We start from the raw sequence: 16,500 nt of genomic DNA on the forward strand, positions 1-16,500 counted from the left end.
CACAGACTACTCTTGAGAAGCTTGAGAAGGAAGGGGATGGGGGCCTGGGGTGGCAGCCACATGCCGCTGTGGGATCCAGGATGTGAGGTTAAGGATGGGAGGAAGACGGGCCTGTTTATTTGCTAGTGAAAACGATAAAATATGAAGGAGGAAATCAACAGTCAAGAGAGAGCCAGGATAATCCAGTGCCTGAAGTTCTTAGTAACCCAACTCAGAACAGAAATGCAATAGAAGTTTGATATCTTTAGTAATAATAACAATAGGCAATGTTTACTGAGCTCTGACTACCAACAGGGACTACCCCAAGAGTTTTAGATACATTAATTCTTTTAATGTTCTGTGGGATGCGTGCCTGCTTTACAGATGAAGAAATGGAGATAAATTTATATATTTACAAATATCATTGTTGTAGGTAATTTTCCCAATAGTTGTTCCATATCCCATTGGGATTCCAGCCACTAGGTCATTCTCCCTGAAGATTTTGTGTGTGCTGCTTTTATCTCTCAGCTAAATGTAAGCCTAAGGGCAGGAACTATCATAAGAACACGGTAAGAAGCGCCTGGGTGGCTCAGTTGGTTAAGCGTCAGACTCTTGGTTTTGGCTCAGGTCATGGTCTCAGGGGCTCAGGGTTCTGGGATTGAGCTCCACGTGGGGCTCTGCACTCAGTGGGGAGTCTGCTTAAGGATTCTGTCTCTCCCTTTACCTCTCCCCCTTCTCATGGGTTCTCTCTCTTTCAAATAAATGAATCTTTAAAAAAATAAGAATATGGTAAGTGTTTAATAAATAAATATTTATAGCTCTTGACTGTTGTATATTGCTTGAAAATTTCCCTTATCTCATGTCATGGTTTGCTCAAAAAGACACTTTTTATGGTGGAAGAGTAAGAAAGAAGAGCAAGGAGGGGACACTAAGTTTACCAGCCATGCAGCTTCTTGCCAGGCTTTGCAAAAACCATTTTTTCATTCTCTCCCTCCCTCCTCTCCCCTCCCTTTTCATTATTTTTTTTCCTTCTTTATGCATTCATTTATTCGCTTATTCATTCTCTCAGTAAGGATTTTATTGAGTACCTACCATATGCAGAACACTGCTGTGCAGGGATGGGGTGGGGTGGGTAGGAACAGGTGAGTGAGGATTCAAGAATGATGAATTTTGTGCCTGGGTGGCTCAGTTGGTTAAGCTTCTGCCTTCAGCTCAGGTCATAATTTCCTGGGTGCTGGGATCGAGTCCCACTTCAGGCTCCTGGCTCAGCGGAGAGTCTGCATCTCCCTCTAACCCTCCCCCCTGCTTGTGATCTCTATGTCTCTCACTCTCTTTCTCAAATAAATAAAAACTTAAAAAAAAAAAGAATGATGACCTTGCTAAAGAGCTTATAGTCCAGTTGGAGGGACAAGACTAAAATATAGAAAGCACCCAAGCAGCCATGTAAGGTGTCTATTCAGGTGGTGTAGACAAGGGATATAGACAGGAAGAGGCTGCCAAAAACAAGTCACGGTGGCCATGGCATTCAGGAGGCTCACCCAAAGACAAAGAGACAAAGCATAACCTTAAAGGACAGGTAAGATTTGAATTGATAAGAGATCTGGGTGGACAGCAGAGTTGCAGCCCTCCAAGGGGTGACTGAGGCACAGTGAAGAGACTGGTCTATACAGCAAAGGGATCTGCGTTGGGCTGGTATAGACTGTATGTTGCATGTACCACTTTTCCTATCAAACTTCCTGTCCCTGCAACAATTAATCACTATGCCCTTCAATTTCTTTTTTTAAAAAGATTTTATTTATTTATTTATTTATTTATTTATTTATTTATTTGAGAGAGAGAGAGAGACAGACAGAGTGCACACAAGTCAGAGGGTGGGAAGGGCAGGGGTCAGAAGAGTGAGAGAAGCAGGCTCCCTGCTAAGCACAGAGCCAGGGTGGGGCTTAATCCCGGGACCCCAAGATCATGACCGGAGCCAAAATCAGACACTTGTGCTGTACATCCAGCCCCAGCTCCTTAGTCTTCCAGTGTGTTTACTGGGTGATCAATCTGAAAGGAAGATGCTGGGCACTAGAGCAGGCATTTTTCGGGGTATGGATACCAATATCCAGTCCTCTGAAGCAGGAACAAGTGCCCTGCAGTTGAGGACCAGAGGGCAGTAAGGCTGAGTACACAAGCTCCTGCCGTTCTGGGAGGCTGGGCCACCGTGACCCCAGGGCTCCTTCTCATTTCCAACTCTAGCTCCTGAGATGCTGACAGCTGAAAGGGGGTGGGGGAAGATCCCTCCAGCTTGAGTCCCTGAAGATATCCAGACAGCTCTACTCAGTGACCAATGAGGAAGCGCCCACCAGCCCATTAGCCCAGAGGCAGCAGCAACACATTTGAGTCAAGAGGGTCAGCCAGCCCTGAAAGCCCTCGCCCGGCCCTCTCAGAGATTTGACGGGGGCCTTAATTATCCTTCTCCTGAGGAGCTCACCCAGGCTGGGTCTTTACAGAGCTGTGGATCTGTAGCTGTGCCTGGTCTGCTTTCTCCAGAGCCCAAGGGCCCCGCAAGTTCCCCAGCTGCCAAAGACAGCTCTCTCAGACAGAAACCCCAGGGGATCGTGAGTCAAGCTGGGGGGTCCCTCCACTGAGCCAGCCACTTTCCCACCACATGCCGGCCAGTCCTCTAGCAGGCGAGGTGCTGCCGTTCAATTATTCATCCATGAAGCAACTATTTATTGAGTGCCTACTGTGTGCAAGATAAGGGAGAAATCCAGCCGAAAACAGAAACATGCTGCTCCTTGCTGGTTGAGTAATCCTCTGCAGATTACCTTTCCATCCTCCTCTTTTTGCTTCCCTGAAAACATCCACCAAAAAGGACCTGCCTCACCCAAGCCACTTAAGGTCCAGGACTGGGGTGACACATGGGGCAAGTGCCAACCCCAGAGCATTATCCTGCTTTCTCTGAATGATGTTCCCCCTTTAGAAGGCTGTATGTTCTTCAAGAAAAGACCCTGCCATTTTGGTCTCTTCATCTCCACGGCACTAGACTTGGGACTGAACTCTCAACACGCTTTTAGGAGATGGAGCAGAAGGAGACAGGGAAGGCCAGTGCTGGGTGGTTGTTTTTTGTTTGTTTGTTTCTTCCCCTGGGCAGCACAACAAGCTTGCAGGAGCTCCAGAGGCCACCAGAGTCTTACTTGTTTTTTTCCTTGCAAGCTTGTGCTCCTTTTGTGCTGTTAATAAAGTTTCCATGTCCTGAAAACACACTTATTGATTACAGAGGGAAGCAGGCTTTTGATTCAAAGGTTCATCTGAGACTGTAAGGATTTCCCCTAGAGGGAGACTCAGCCCTTTCTTGGGCAGATGTAGAACTTAGCCCTGGATCAGGACCCTCTACCACTGCCCCATTAATGGGAAGCTACACCAGGCTATGCCCTGAAGATACAGACAAGGCAGGGACCCCAATACAGTACCACAGTGCTCCTGGGACCCCAGCCATTTCTGTGCACCCTTGGAGCACCTGGATATATCATCTGGTTCCATCACCCTCCCTTTGGTACTGTCTTCTGGGTCCCTGGCCAGCATTTGTTTTCCTTTGGGACCCTGTGTCCATTTGATGACATAGGAGCAGAGGGGGGCTTACAGACGACAGTGAGTCCTGCTAAGATCCCATCTATGTAGTGCAAAAATATCCTAGAATTCTCTCAAAACCCACTCCTCCCCGTGTCTGTTCTTAAGCACCAAGTCCAGGCCTTCCCCAGGGCTCACCTGGCAGGCGGCGCTGTCCATGGTGCTAATGGCTGCGGCTGCCAGACTTCCTTTGGCAGGAAGGAATCCGGTTTCAGAAATCCAAGAACTAACTCATGTTCCCCGGCTTTAATGTGAGGCCACAGCTCTCTGTGGAAACACCGAACACTCTACATAAGCCCTCCCTCTCCCAGCCTCACTCCTGCTCAAGAGACTTCTCCTGCTGGCTGAGCCAGAGGTTGGGTAGGAGAACTGTTCTTCCCTCTCTGCCTCTCACCTTTCCTTCCTCTTGGCTTCTTGCTCTGTGTTGTGCTCACCCTGCCACACACACATACACCATGAAACTCAGCTGTAATGAGGCAACCACTAACCCTCTCCAACAACAACTCCTCCTCCCAGTCAGGAGAGAGAGAAATCAAGCACAAGGCTAAAAGTGCAGCTGTGATGACACCAAAAAGGCTTCATTCAGACTCTAATGCCTTTTGTTTCTCTGCATTGCAAAGTGTGTGAAGGAGTGCATGATCATGGCAGATTCTGTTAGGAAGGGCTGCAGCTCTGGATGAAGATGGCACCCAGCAGGCCTGCTTGGAGATCATCAGGAACTAGAGAAATCCTTCAGCCTCCAAACAAGGGGTCTAGGCTGTATCAGAGTCACTCTCAGGGACAAGGCTGCAATTCTCATAGTGTTTTTCCATGTGCTCATTCTTGAAAGAAAAAAAAATGTATGTCTAAATAAAATTGGTTTGGAAAACTCTTGGCCAAAACATCTGCATGTGTGTGTTTGTTTTACTGATCTATTTTCCAGAACCTTTACTAGTCCAATAGTCATTGTGCTGTTTTTCTGACATTATTGGCCAGATTTTATGTACTGAGTGGAGCATGGATTCTAGAACATTCTTGCTTGAGTTCCAATCTTGGCTCTGCTGTCAACTAGCTGTCTTGCCTTGAGCAAAATCCTTAGCCTCTCTGTGCTACTGTCTCCTCCTCTGTGAAATGGGGATAACAGTAGTGCCTACCTCAGAGGGTTGCAGTGAAAATTAAATGAGTGAATACATTGAGAGCTTGTAAAAGAGTGCCTGGCTTTGAGGAAGCCCTGCCATTTCCTGGCATTATTATTTGCAGGGGCACTAGTATTTGTGAAACCCAATCTGGAAAGTTCTGGATTAAGGCATTGTCTCTCGAAGGCTCCCACAGAAATGCCACGTGGTCTTTGCACAAGCTGTTTCATTATTTTTCATGTGGAACATTCCTCTTACTACTTCAAACTCCTGATGAACTCCTTTCAGCCTTCAAAACCCAATTCAGAAGTCTCCTCTAGCAGTAGACTTCTGTGAATCTCTGAAGCAGAAGCTAGTTGCTCTAAAATCTTGGAGCAATATCTTGACTTGTCATCACCTTTGATTAGGGAATTTGCCACAGTCAATTGCAATCATTAGGTTATATGCCTCTCTCCCCCAAAATACTAAGAGCTCTTTGAGAGCAAGAATAAGAGTCTTAAAAAAAAAGAAAGAAAGAAAAAGAAAAAGAGTCTATTTATCCCTAGCACCCCAGTGCATAGCATAACACCTGGGACACCCATGGCGCTCATTGAGGTCATAACTAATGAACTAATTCACTGTGCATGCTTGCATGTTGCCAGGGAGAGTGACCCATGAAGTCCTCTGCCATTCACCAGCATGATGAGATGCAAAGCATGAATGGCTCATGCCTCTTCCCTCCACATACCAGCTGTGTGACCTTGAGCAAGTCCCTTCTCTTCCCCGAACCTCTGTCTCATCTTAAAAGGATGGCAATGCTCCTTACCTCTGGGGTTTAAGAGAGGTTTAGAGGTAAATGTCAACCTTGCCCATACTCCTCTCCTACACACACACACGCGCGCGCGCCCGCGTGCTTGTTGAGCTTTTCTAGGTGAAGAAAAGCAAGAAAAAGAAAAGCAGGATCGAGGGATATCCATGAGGAGGTGTAGGGAGGGGCGGGGATGGTTAACAGCCCAATTTCAAGTGCCCTGAGAGCGGCCTCCTAAGCACACCTAACCTAACTGGTCAGCTGACTTCATGCAAGATTCTGGAGCATGCCCTGAGAGGAGGGAACCTCCCAGAAGCTTGTGCCTCACAAAAATGAAGGCAAGAATTCACAATGCCATGGCTGGACCTTCACTTAGGATAAGTGAAATAATGCAGATGAAGACAAACTCCATCCGATTTCATTCACGTGTGGAATCTAAAAAAGCAAAACAAACAAACAAATAAAACCAGAAAGACTCTTAAATACTGAGAGCAAGCTAGTAATTGCCAGAGGGGAGGTGGGGTGGGGTGGGGCTGGGCAAAATAGGTGAAGGGGATTAAGAGGTACAGATTTCCAGTTATAAGATAAATAAGTCATGGGGATGAAAAGTACAGCACAGGGAATATAGTCAATAATATTGTAATAATCTTGCGTGGTGACAGATGGTGACTACAATGATCATGGCAAGCATTGCATAATGTATAGAACTGTCAAATCAATATGTTGGGCACTTAAAACTAATATAACATTGTATGGCAATGATACTCCAATTAAAAAAAAAATGAGGGCAAGGAATTAGTGTCACCAGAGGAAGCCCCCTCCCTGCCACTGTCCTCCCTCCTGCAAGTCCAGGCTCTACCAAGAGTCTATAGTCATTCTCCTGGCTTCAGATTCCCCCTCCGTCAGATGGTGTAATCACAAGCCCTGTTTAACTCCGAGATGGGAGAAGGCAAGTAGTGGAGTGAGCATCTCCCTGGACAGGCTCTGGGAGGCTGACCAGGAGCAGGGACATTCTCTCTGGGCCATAGCTCCTGTCCCCCTGTCACTCAACCAGTCCCCAAGTCATGGAGTAGAGATACCTCCCCTGCTCTTTCCTCCTCTTCCTTCAGTGAGAGCAAAAATGGAATCATAGCTCTAGGCTAGAGTTCACTGGCCCCTCCCAGGAGAAAGGGGCTCCCCCAGAGGCCAGTGCAGCTCACTCACCAGGCTCTGTGGCTAGAAGGGTCGGGGGGGACCAGTGAGGACAGCTCTGTGAAAATAGTGTTTCAAGTGGAGTTGGGCATGGTGCTGTCCCCCACCCCAGCTACCAACACTGGTCTCCAAGCTTTCAGCTCCCACCCACCCCAACTCGGGCCTCAGACCTTTCTTGTTCCCCAAGACCCCAAATAATCCTGTCCAGCCCCAGTATCATTCTGTGAGAGTGAGCATATCTCCCTGAAAACGCAAGTACCCTGTGGGAGAGTAACCCAATGTGTCCCTCACACTTTAGTCTGAATTAGTAGGCTAGAGAATTTCCAAATGAGGAAACACCTGTGCAGCCTGAGAGCTGGGTATCAGGGATGGGTAAAAGCTGACTAGAGGAGAGCAGCATGTGAGGTGGAAGAGAACGGATCCTGGTGCTGGTGGTGGGTTTAGATCCTGGCCTCTCACCATGGGGAGACGCTCTCTCCGAGCAGAACTTCCTCACCTATCAAATCTGTGTCATAGCAGCCCTTCACAGGTGTGACGAGGAGCAGATGAGATCATGTATTCAAAGTGCCTGGCCCATAATGAGCACTGGGGGCATTTTAGTTCCCTTTCCTTCTCCCAGTGAGAGAAGTGACCATGAAGCAGGGGATGGGGTAGAAGTGGGAGCTAAGCCGAGTCCAAAATCATGTGGTCAGGCTGGGATATTTATTTTTCATCAGTCCTGGCCTGGTGGTTTCCCGGGGAGGGAGGGAGGTGTGGGATGTTAAGGGCCTCTGCCTGCTGTTCATGAGGCTCCCTCTCCAGCAGGGAGAGGGAAAGTGGGCTCCCTACCTGCCGCGCTTGATCCCTTCCTTGCTCTCTGCCTGGAAACGTGCTGCCTGGCCCTTCTCAGCCACCAGTCCGCCAAGCTACTCTGCATGCAAGAGGCTAAGCCAGCTGGATGAGTGTGGCCCATGTTGACACAAACACAGAAAGGGTCTGCAAGAAACACGGGTGGCCACGGCCTCTGTCTCCAAGAGGAACAGAGAGGGAGCTTCAGGGCCCGACGTCCCCATGACACCACGGACGTGTGGGGAATGCAAGCAGGCCCAGGCCTGGGGCCACCAGCGCCAGAGCAAGGGTGAGCTGGCCCTCAGGGCTTATAGAGCCTGGGCTTGGCACCGGAGTCATTACAGCAGACTGTGTCATCTGATGGGACCCTCGGTCCTCATGCCTCCCTGAGTCCCAGCACGGAGAAAGGGGAAGATGTCTCTGTTTTGTGCCTGCTGTCTGCCCAGGCTTCACTTGTGTCCATGAACTTGTTCCATAAAAATCCCTGCCAAACAGGCACCCAGGGGGTGGTAAAGGCTGTCTTCCAATATGAGATTATTAAGGGATCTGGGAACTTCGATGGGGGAAGAAACACATCCTTATTATCGCTCTACTAGAAATGTAGCATTTTCTTCCATTCGGAAGGTAAGCAAGGAACCACAGGTAGAGATAGCAGACTTGTGACTTTGTCACCAAGAGGAATCAGAGACATTCCCATGGCACAGAACAGAAATTACAGATAGGATGACATGGGCCCACAGGACACATAGGCCCTCCCCAGTCTAGTGAACGGAAGACATTAATAGAAAAGGTCCCTCAGCATCACATCATAAATTTGTGCTTAAACATAGTTTGATCATTAAAAAAATTGTTGGGGTGCCTGGGTGGCTCAGTGGGTTTAAGTTTCTGCCTTCAGCTCAGGTCATGATACCAGGGTCCTGGAATTGAGCCCCACATCGGGCTCTCTGCTCCTCGGAGTCTGCTTCCTCCTCTCTCTTTCTGCCTGCCTCTCTGCCTATTTGCGATCTCTGTCAAATAAATAAATAAAAATCTTTTAAAAAATTGTTTCCTTTTTAACTTGAGCGTTTTTACTTTGTGCATAGGAAAGAATCTTTCAGAGGAGGGCTCCACAGCCTTACCAGGTTGCAAAAGGAGTCTTTAGTACAAAAAGAGGTTAGGAACCTGTCCTCTGGAGTTAGGAATTCCCCATTTTGGCCTGCACTGTGCTGTGTGACCTTGAGCCCATAATTTAAGTCCTCTGTGCCCCAGGTGCCTGTCTGTAAAATGGGGATAATACTAGTACTTGGGACATATGTTGCTTGGAGGATTCAATGCACTCAAAGTCTTAGCATACCACCTGCTCTAAGTGGGTACCCTGATGGCAAGAGTTTATTACCCTGATTCATCATCCTTCCCTGGCAAAGGGAGCCTGCCCGGCCCTTCTTTTTTTTTTTTTAAGATTTTATTTATTTATTTAACAGAGAGAGAGAGAGAGAGAGAGAGATCACAAGTAGGCAGAGAGGCAGGCGGGGGGGGGGGGAGCAGGCTCCCTGTTGAACAGAGAGCCTGTTGTGGGGCTCGATCCCAGGACCCTGAGATCATGACCTAAGCCGAAGACAGAGGCTTAACCCACTGAGCCACCCAGGTGCCCCCTGCCCAGCCCTTCTACAACAGGTATGATTCCACCAGGGAAACAGAACCAATGGGACATCTATATTAAGGGATTTGTTGCAAGGAATTGGCTTAAGTGACGACGGAAGCAGTTAGGCAAATCTGAAATTTATAGAGTAGACCACCAGGAAGGGCAGGCTGGAACTTTCTGGCACAGGCTGAAGCTGCTGTCTGTCCACAGTGGAATTTCTTCTCAGGGAAGGCTTAGCTCCACTCTTGAGGTCTTTCAACTGTTTGAATCAGGCCCACCCAGATGATGGAGGTAATCTCTTTCAAGTCAACTGATTAGAGACACTAATCACATCCACCAAATACTTTCACGGCAACCCTAGATTAGTATCTGAGGAACAGAAGCCTCCCCAAGTTGACACATGAGACTGACCATCACACCACCCAAGGAGAAGTCAGAGAGGTCCCGGGGAGTTTCACGCATAGGGAGGGGAACCGGTTGGGGGTTAAGTGGGGACCCGCTCCGTTAACTCCCAGGACTCCATGAGGCTTTTCATCTGGATCCTTGCTCAGGGTGCTGCCCGCCTCCTCTTTTCTGTGGGGGACATCTGGGACCCTCCAGCGTGCCCACAGACAATGGAGGGGGGGGCAAGACATCCCAGGAGGCATTTACAGGATGGGAACTTGGGCCAGGCCTCACCCCAGACACTAGCATGAACCAGATGTGGTTTCTAGGGCCCCTGCCTGGAGGGGATAACAGACAGGTAGGGGACAAAAGCCCCTCCAGAAGTACACAGCGGGTACAGCCTGCCCCCAGAGAGATAAGAACCTCCTCAGGGTGGAATCTGGGAAAGGGTCTCCTGGGCTGGTGTGACCCATTCTGGACAAGAGTCTTGATTCTAACTGCCAGATAGACTTTACTCTTGGCCCCACAGCCACGGGCTTTATGAAGAAGCAAAATGTATTTGAAGCATCACTGATCCAACCTCGGCTGAGAACCCTAGATGAGCTCCCGACTGGGTACGTTTCTGTCTCAGCCTTCCTTCAGGGAAGGGCGGTGGGAAGCCCTGAGTCTTTCTCAGTTATTCCGTGAACCGCGACAGATGCTGGTGGCGCTCCTGTCTCTCTGAGGACAGGCCTCTATACATCCTTGTCCCTGCGGTCCCGGTGTCCTATGCACACTGAAGCAAGGGTCACTTCCTTCCCGGTGTCCAAAATGGAAGGAGACCCAGAGGTGAGCTTCCCCTTTGCTCTCTCTGTCTGGATGCCTCCTGGTGGCAAAAGGCAGTTATTACCGTCTAGTCTCCGGCTTAGGTTCATCTAGATTGGGCTGCTAAAGCAGGAAGGACCCGTTGGTTCTGTCTGGTGAGCCCAGGGAAGGGTTTTCAGAGAAAGAGGGACAATCGATCTGGGTTTTAGAAGCCAGAGGATAAGAGAAGAAGGACTTTCGGGGCCACATGCAAAAGCAAGGGCCATTAACAAGAGGGGATCTTGAACTCCACCACCTGGTAAGATTTGGGCAGGCAGAGAGAGGAGGGGGTTACTTCCTATTGGTAGAAATAAATAGGAAAGAGGAGGGGCATGAGAGAGACTGTCGGCCAAGTCTGAAAGCAGGGACCAACCTTTGCCAGATCCTGGGTCAATCTGGGCCCTCATTAATTTGGAAACTGGAGAGTCAGATCCTCTAAAGATAGTGGAAATTTTTGTTCTAAAGATCCCCCGTGAAGTCCCTTTTTATGTGACTCATAAAGTGGCCTTCCGGCAGAAAGAAACAGCTCACTAGTAACAGGAGGGCTCCTGGGACTGGAAGGGAACTGGGCGGGGACCCACCAGCCACATCAAACACAGGCCCAAACCCTGCGATGTGGAGGCCTGCACCCCCACGAGCTCTACCCCTAGCGAAGAACCAGAGAGTTTAAACGTCACACCTTTCAACAAAATCATGACAAAGTTTGAAGGGGAGAAGCGGAGCAGGGTGCAAGGCATGCATACAGCCCTTGGTCACCCGTGTTCTCACATAATCCTCATACCTTCTCCTCTAGCAATATGCCATTAGCCCCATTTTATAGATGAGGAAGCTGAAAGTCTGAGAGGTTAAGTAATTTCCCCAAGGTCACCCTACAATTCAGTAACACAAATGGTATTTGAACCCCTTCACATCTTTTTTGCTGCCTTCCATGAAGCTTTGGACATTAGAAGCTGGTTGGCAAAGGCCATTGCAGGCCTCTGTCACAAGCCCCCTGGACTGGTGGATGGCACTGCCCTCTGGGCTATGATCCTAGGTATCATGAGCTCCATCTGACACATGGTAAGACTGGGGCCTCAGAAAGAGATCCTAGCAGAGCTGTCAGCAGCTGGGGGACCCTGGACAAGTGACTTCTATGAGCCTGAGTTTCAACATCTGGACCATGAGACTAAGACACCCGGGGTCAATGCACCCTCTGTGCACGCGGGCCGCCCTTCCAAACGCTGGGACCTGCATCTCCGTGCCTGAGGTGCAGAAAATGCTGAGTGGCTGCCAAACCTGCTCCCCTCCTTTTCCTGGGAGGAGAGGAGAAGCCTGGAATCAGAGCAGCGCATACCCAGCAGATGGTGGGAGCTGGTATAAAAACCCTCCTTCTAGAGGGACAGCGCTGAACGCATGGGACACACGTCTCCCAGCCCAGCCCCATCTGCTTCTCCACTCCCCACTGGCATCTTCTGTCCTCACCTACCAAAAGAACCTGGCCCTTGCGCTCTGGTCTCAGGCTCTGCTCCCTTGCGGCATACCAGCGGACGTGAGATGGTGCATGCGCACTTGCGGCTTGCGGCTTGGTGCGTGGGAACAGGAAGAGTAAGCTGCGAATACTTGAGGATCAAGAGTCTATCTCCTCTGTCTTCTGATCCCCAAGACTATGGCATGTTCCTGGCTTCTTCCTCCCTCTCTTGAAGCCCTCAGAAATGTCTCGGGCTCCAGAGTGCCCCCAGCAGAGTGTCTGTGACTCCGCTGAATGACCAGGAGCAGAACCCCAGCCCTCGCCCAGCAATCCAGTCTGTCACTGGCCCCTGTGAGGCGGGGAGCAGAGAAATGGCCGGCCCTGGCCCTGTACGGGGGGTTCCGTTCACATCTCAGCTGCCCAGACCTGCAGTCTGACACCTGGAAAGACCCAGAGATGAGTTCTTCCATGGCCCTTTATCTCCCTTTTAGCAGTCTGGAAAACCAGATGGGCTGACAATGATGACAGTGCGGGGCACAAGCCTGCCTTCCCTTCCCAACAGCCTCATCTGCAGCAGCAGGACTCTGCTCCCTACGTTCAGCCCAGACCCTTGTTCACCCCCCTACCCCACCCCACCCGACATCCACAGTCTGCCATTCCTGCGCAGAAAAGATGAGCTTCCACAAATATCCAGAATTTGCCAATTTCTTTTTTTTTAAGATTTTTATTTATTGATTTGACAGAGAGAGATCACAAATGGGCAGAGAGGCAGGCAGAGAAAGAGGAAGTGAAGCAGGCTCCCTGCTGAGCAGAGAGCCTGATGCAGAGGCTCGATTCCAGGACCCTGAGATCATGACCTGAGAGCTGAAGGCAGAGGCTTAACCCACTGAGCCAGCGAGGTGCCCCAGAATTTGCCGATTTCTTAATGAAGCTGGAGAGAGAGCAATGCTTAAGCGAAGGGGGGCAAGCCACAAAAGGTGAGCTTCCCCAGCATGGGCAACAGGACACCAGAGTGTGTCATTCAGATGCCGAAGGGACAGTATTTTGCCCCCAAAGGCAGGTAGGCCTATGGGTAAGCAGGTCAGACTTGCATGGAGAGCCCACGATTGTCTTGCAAATTCCAGACAACCCTTCTCTTCCAGACTTATTCCTCCCCCGGTTCAAACGTAGGCTAGTCTGAGTCCAAAAACCATGAGCTTTCCCCCAAAAGAGATAGGGATGAGAGCAGAAGAAAACAAAGCAGGCCGCTCTCCCTAACCATTCTCTGCTTTCGCCTTGGCATTGGGAGAAGCCAGAGCCAGGGACCCCTCTGTCCCTCTACCAGCTCCAGCTCTGTCCCCTGGGCCAGATCCTGTTCTGCCAGGCCTACTGGGGCTCCCCTGTGTCCTTCCGTGGCCAGCAGGGCCCAGGGGGTCAGAGAATCCAGACAGACCCAGCCAGCCCCTTGGCCACCCTGGGCCCTGCTCAGAGGACGAGGCTGAACTGATTCTGTCAGGAAGGGTTAGACTTGTCTCCCAGGCTGGCTGGATTCGGGGGGATGAGACAAATGCATTTGGACAGCCCAGATCCAGAGTGCTATCTGTCAGACGTGCTGCCCATCTCTCCAGCAGGCAACACGCTCCCCAGAACGATCAGGCAGACTCCCATCCATCCTGTCTCGAGAAGACTGATGTCAGGCCCTGAGGTTCCAGGGAGGGGACAGGAGGAAGCAGGTGCCTCCAAGCCGGTGATCCTTGCAGGCGAGGTGTCAGTCAGAACAGCCCTATCTAGGCCCCAGTGGAGAGGCCAAAAGCCAGCACCTTCTTCACTCTGCTCCAGGTGGACACTGATGGGGTCTGATTCCAGGATGTGATTAAAGCAGTGTGAGCCCCCCTGGACTTTTGCCCCACCTGAGCTGCTGCCCCTGACTGGGTGGGCTTAGGGCTCTAGCTCCCTTCCTGAGGAGACTCCTACCCTCTCCACCCCCTCTCAGACTCCCACATGCTTCCCACACACAGCAGCGTGGCTGAGGGAGCAAGCGCTCTGGATGGGGGAGGCAGGAAGGATGTCCACACACCTCCGAGCCCTTCCCCAGGGCGAGTCGCAGTCGGCAATTCCACAAAGCTGAGCCCCTCGTGAGTCCTTGGCCTGTCGGTGGCCCCATGATGGCTACTCCCCCATCCCAGACCTTCCATGGCCTTCTCCTGATAAAGGCAGGAACCAAAGCCTTCACTGAGGTGACGGAGTCCCACTAATAGGAATTTCCACACGTCGGGTCATTTTGAGGGCACAAAAAATCTGAGCATCACACCCCCGCTTTGGGCAAAGCAGATTGCTTGGCAATTAGATTAGCTCGCAGCAACATGGTGGCGTCAGGGTCCAAATGACACAGGCAGGAGTTGTGGACGGAACGTGTCCCCTAGATTCAGGAGTCGGTTTGATGGGATTAGGAGGCAGGGCCTTCGGGAGGTGACTGGGAGGGGGGATGGACCCCCAGGAATGGGATGAACAGGCTCTTGGCGGAGTCACAGGAGAACTTGCTTCCTGTCTGCTCTCTGCCACATGGGGATCCAAGGAGAAATTGGCCATTCACAACCCAGAAGAGCTCTTACAGGACACCAGACCTGCGAGCGCCCTGCTGGCTTCTCTAAAGCTGTGAGAAATACATTTTGGTGCCTATAAGCTGCTCAGTTTGTGGTGTTTTGTTATTATAGTCTGAGTCTGGACAACAGGTTAGAGCAGGAAAATGAGGTTATCATTAGACTCATTCTTGGGGGGTGCCTGGGTGGTTCACTTGGCTGAGCGTCTGTCTTTGGCTCTGGTCATGATTCTGGGGTCCTGGGATTGAGCCCCGCATCAGGCTGTTTGCGTGGCAAGGAGGCCACGTCTCCCTCTCCCTCTGCCCGCTGCTCCCCCGTTTGTGTGTGCGCACGCTCTCTCTGACAAATAAATAAATAAAATCTTGAAAAAATTATTTCTGGCCATGATTCCTGGACTGGCCTCTAACCAGCTGTGTGACCTTGGGCAGATGTTCGAGCCTCTCTGAGACCCATCTGCCTCTTATTTGTCTGTTTTGCCCAAAAGATGACTGGGGAGCAGCTGTCACCAACCTTCCTAACAGCATCTCCTAGGCACTCGTGTAATAAATGACCACCAGGCCTGTGCCTGGTGTGCACCTGGGTTCTTGGAATACACTGAACAAGGCCGACAAAAGTTCCTGTCACGTGGGGATGATCCTCGGAACTCTTCCTCTCCCGCAAGCGCGCGCAGGCCAAGTGACGATAGCCGGCCGTGTACTGACTCGTGAAAGAGCCAGGTGGTGTGAAAGGGCCTGGAGGTGGGTGCAGATGATGGGCCCGCCCTCAGGCCAGCAGCAGGACAGGCTGGTTAGACCCCTTAGTTGTGTGTTTAGGTCCTGCACCTGCCGCGAACCTGTGGGCACTAGAGAGACTCGGGACCTTTCTTGGGCCCTTTTAAGAAGTTCTTCCTCCAGATACAAACCTTCCAAGGCTGGCCTGTGAGCAGCTCAGAGTTGGTGGGGGGGTCCCCATGCCAAGGCCTTCCATCCTTTCCTCTGGTTGGCTTTCTTGATACCAGCAACCCCCAACCTTGCCCCATGACGCCTGAAGGACTGCTTCCTCCACAAAAACTGGCCAAACAGTGGGTTCTGGACATTTTCCTCAAATCTCCACCCTCATAACATGAGACAGCAACCCAAGGAGCTTGCAGCAAGATCTGAGAAAGACCTGCGGGCCTAGAAAGGGGGGTTAAGGAACCCTGGGCCCTTATAATCCAGCCACAAAAATGTGACTTCCTTCCTGTCCCCTTCTTGGCCACCTCAAGGACCCTTCTTGGTCACCCAGCACCACCCCTGGGCACTGACAGAGCCCCCACACCAAGTCTACCGGATGCCACCAAGTGCAGACTCCAGAAGAGAGAGCCAGCCCCTTCTCCTCTCACTGCCTGAGGCCCCCACATGTATGGCTCACTGGTAGGGAACCCTGCGGGGGACAGCTCCCTTCCAGAAGCCCCGGCTCCCATCAACAGGTGGAGAGCCTCACTACTGAGCCACAACAGAGAGATAGCATCTTAGTGCAACACAACAACCCCAAACCCACTCAGAGGAACAGAGGGAGCCGGGCCCCGGGGCGCGGGCGCGGGTGCGGAGCCGCCCTCCTTCAGTGGAGAAGGCGCAGCGGGGCGGTGAGCAAGGTTAATCAGATGGTTCCACAAAGCTGAATGGAACCTCAGCCTAAAACTTCTCCACCTGGGCCACCCACCTGCGCTGCTCAGAGAGTTCAGCTTCCCCCAAGGGCCCCCCGAACCCCCCGGAAGGAAGCTTTAGCAGCTGTTTCCGAATGAAGCCAAATGTGTGTGCAATGTTTCCTAATGAATGCAAAGGCTGTCGGAGGCACTCCAGCCCCCTCATTTAGCTCTGAGGTGTAATTAATACATAAATTAAGCTCCTGCAGACTCACAAATGCCCAGGAAAAAAAAGAAAACTATAATTAGTTTGCCCATATGACTCCATCTGTCAGCTCTGAGCGCAACGCCACATAGCAAATCCTGAGGGCTTCGGCCGCCTTGGCCGTGCCAGGCGCTGCTCCTGCCCCGCTCTGGGGAAGTGGGCTCCCTGTGGCAGCTGTAGGGGCCCCGGGGGCTCTGGTCCTGAGCGTCCTGGTGAGCGGAAGGCTCCAGAGTACATGCACCGCTT

Source organism: Mustela erminea, chromosome 8 (genome assembly GCF_009829155.1).
Source record: "Mustela erminea isolate mMusErm1 chromosome 8, mMusErm1.Pri, whole genome shotgun sequence".
NCBI classification, from domain to species: Eukaryota; Metazoa; Chordata; class Mammalia; order Carnivora; family Mustelidae; genus Mustela; species Mustela erminea.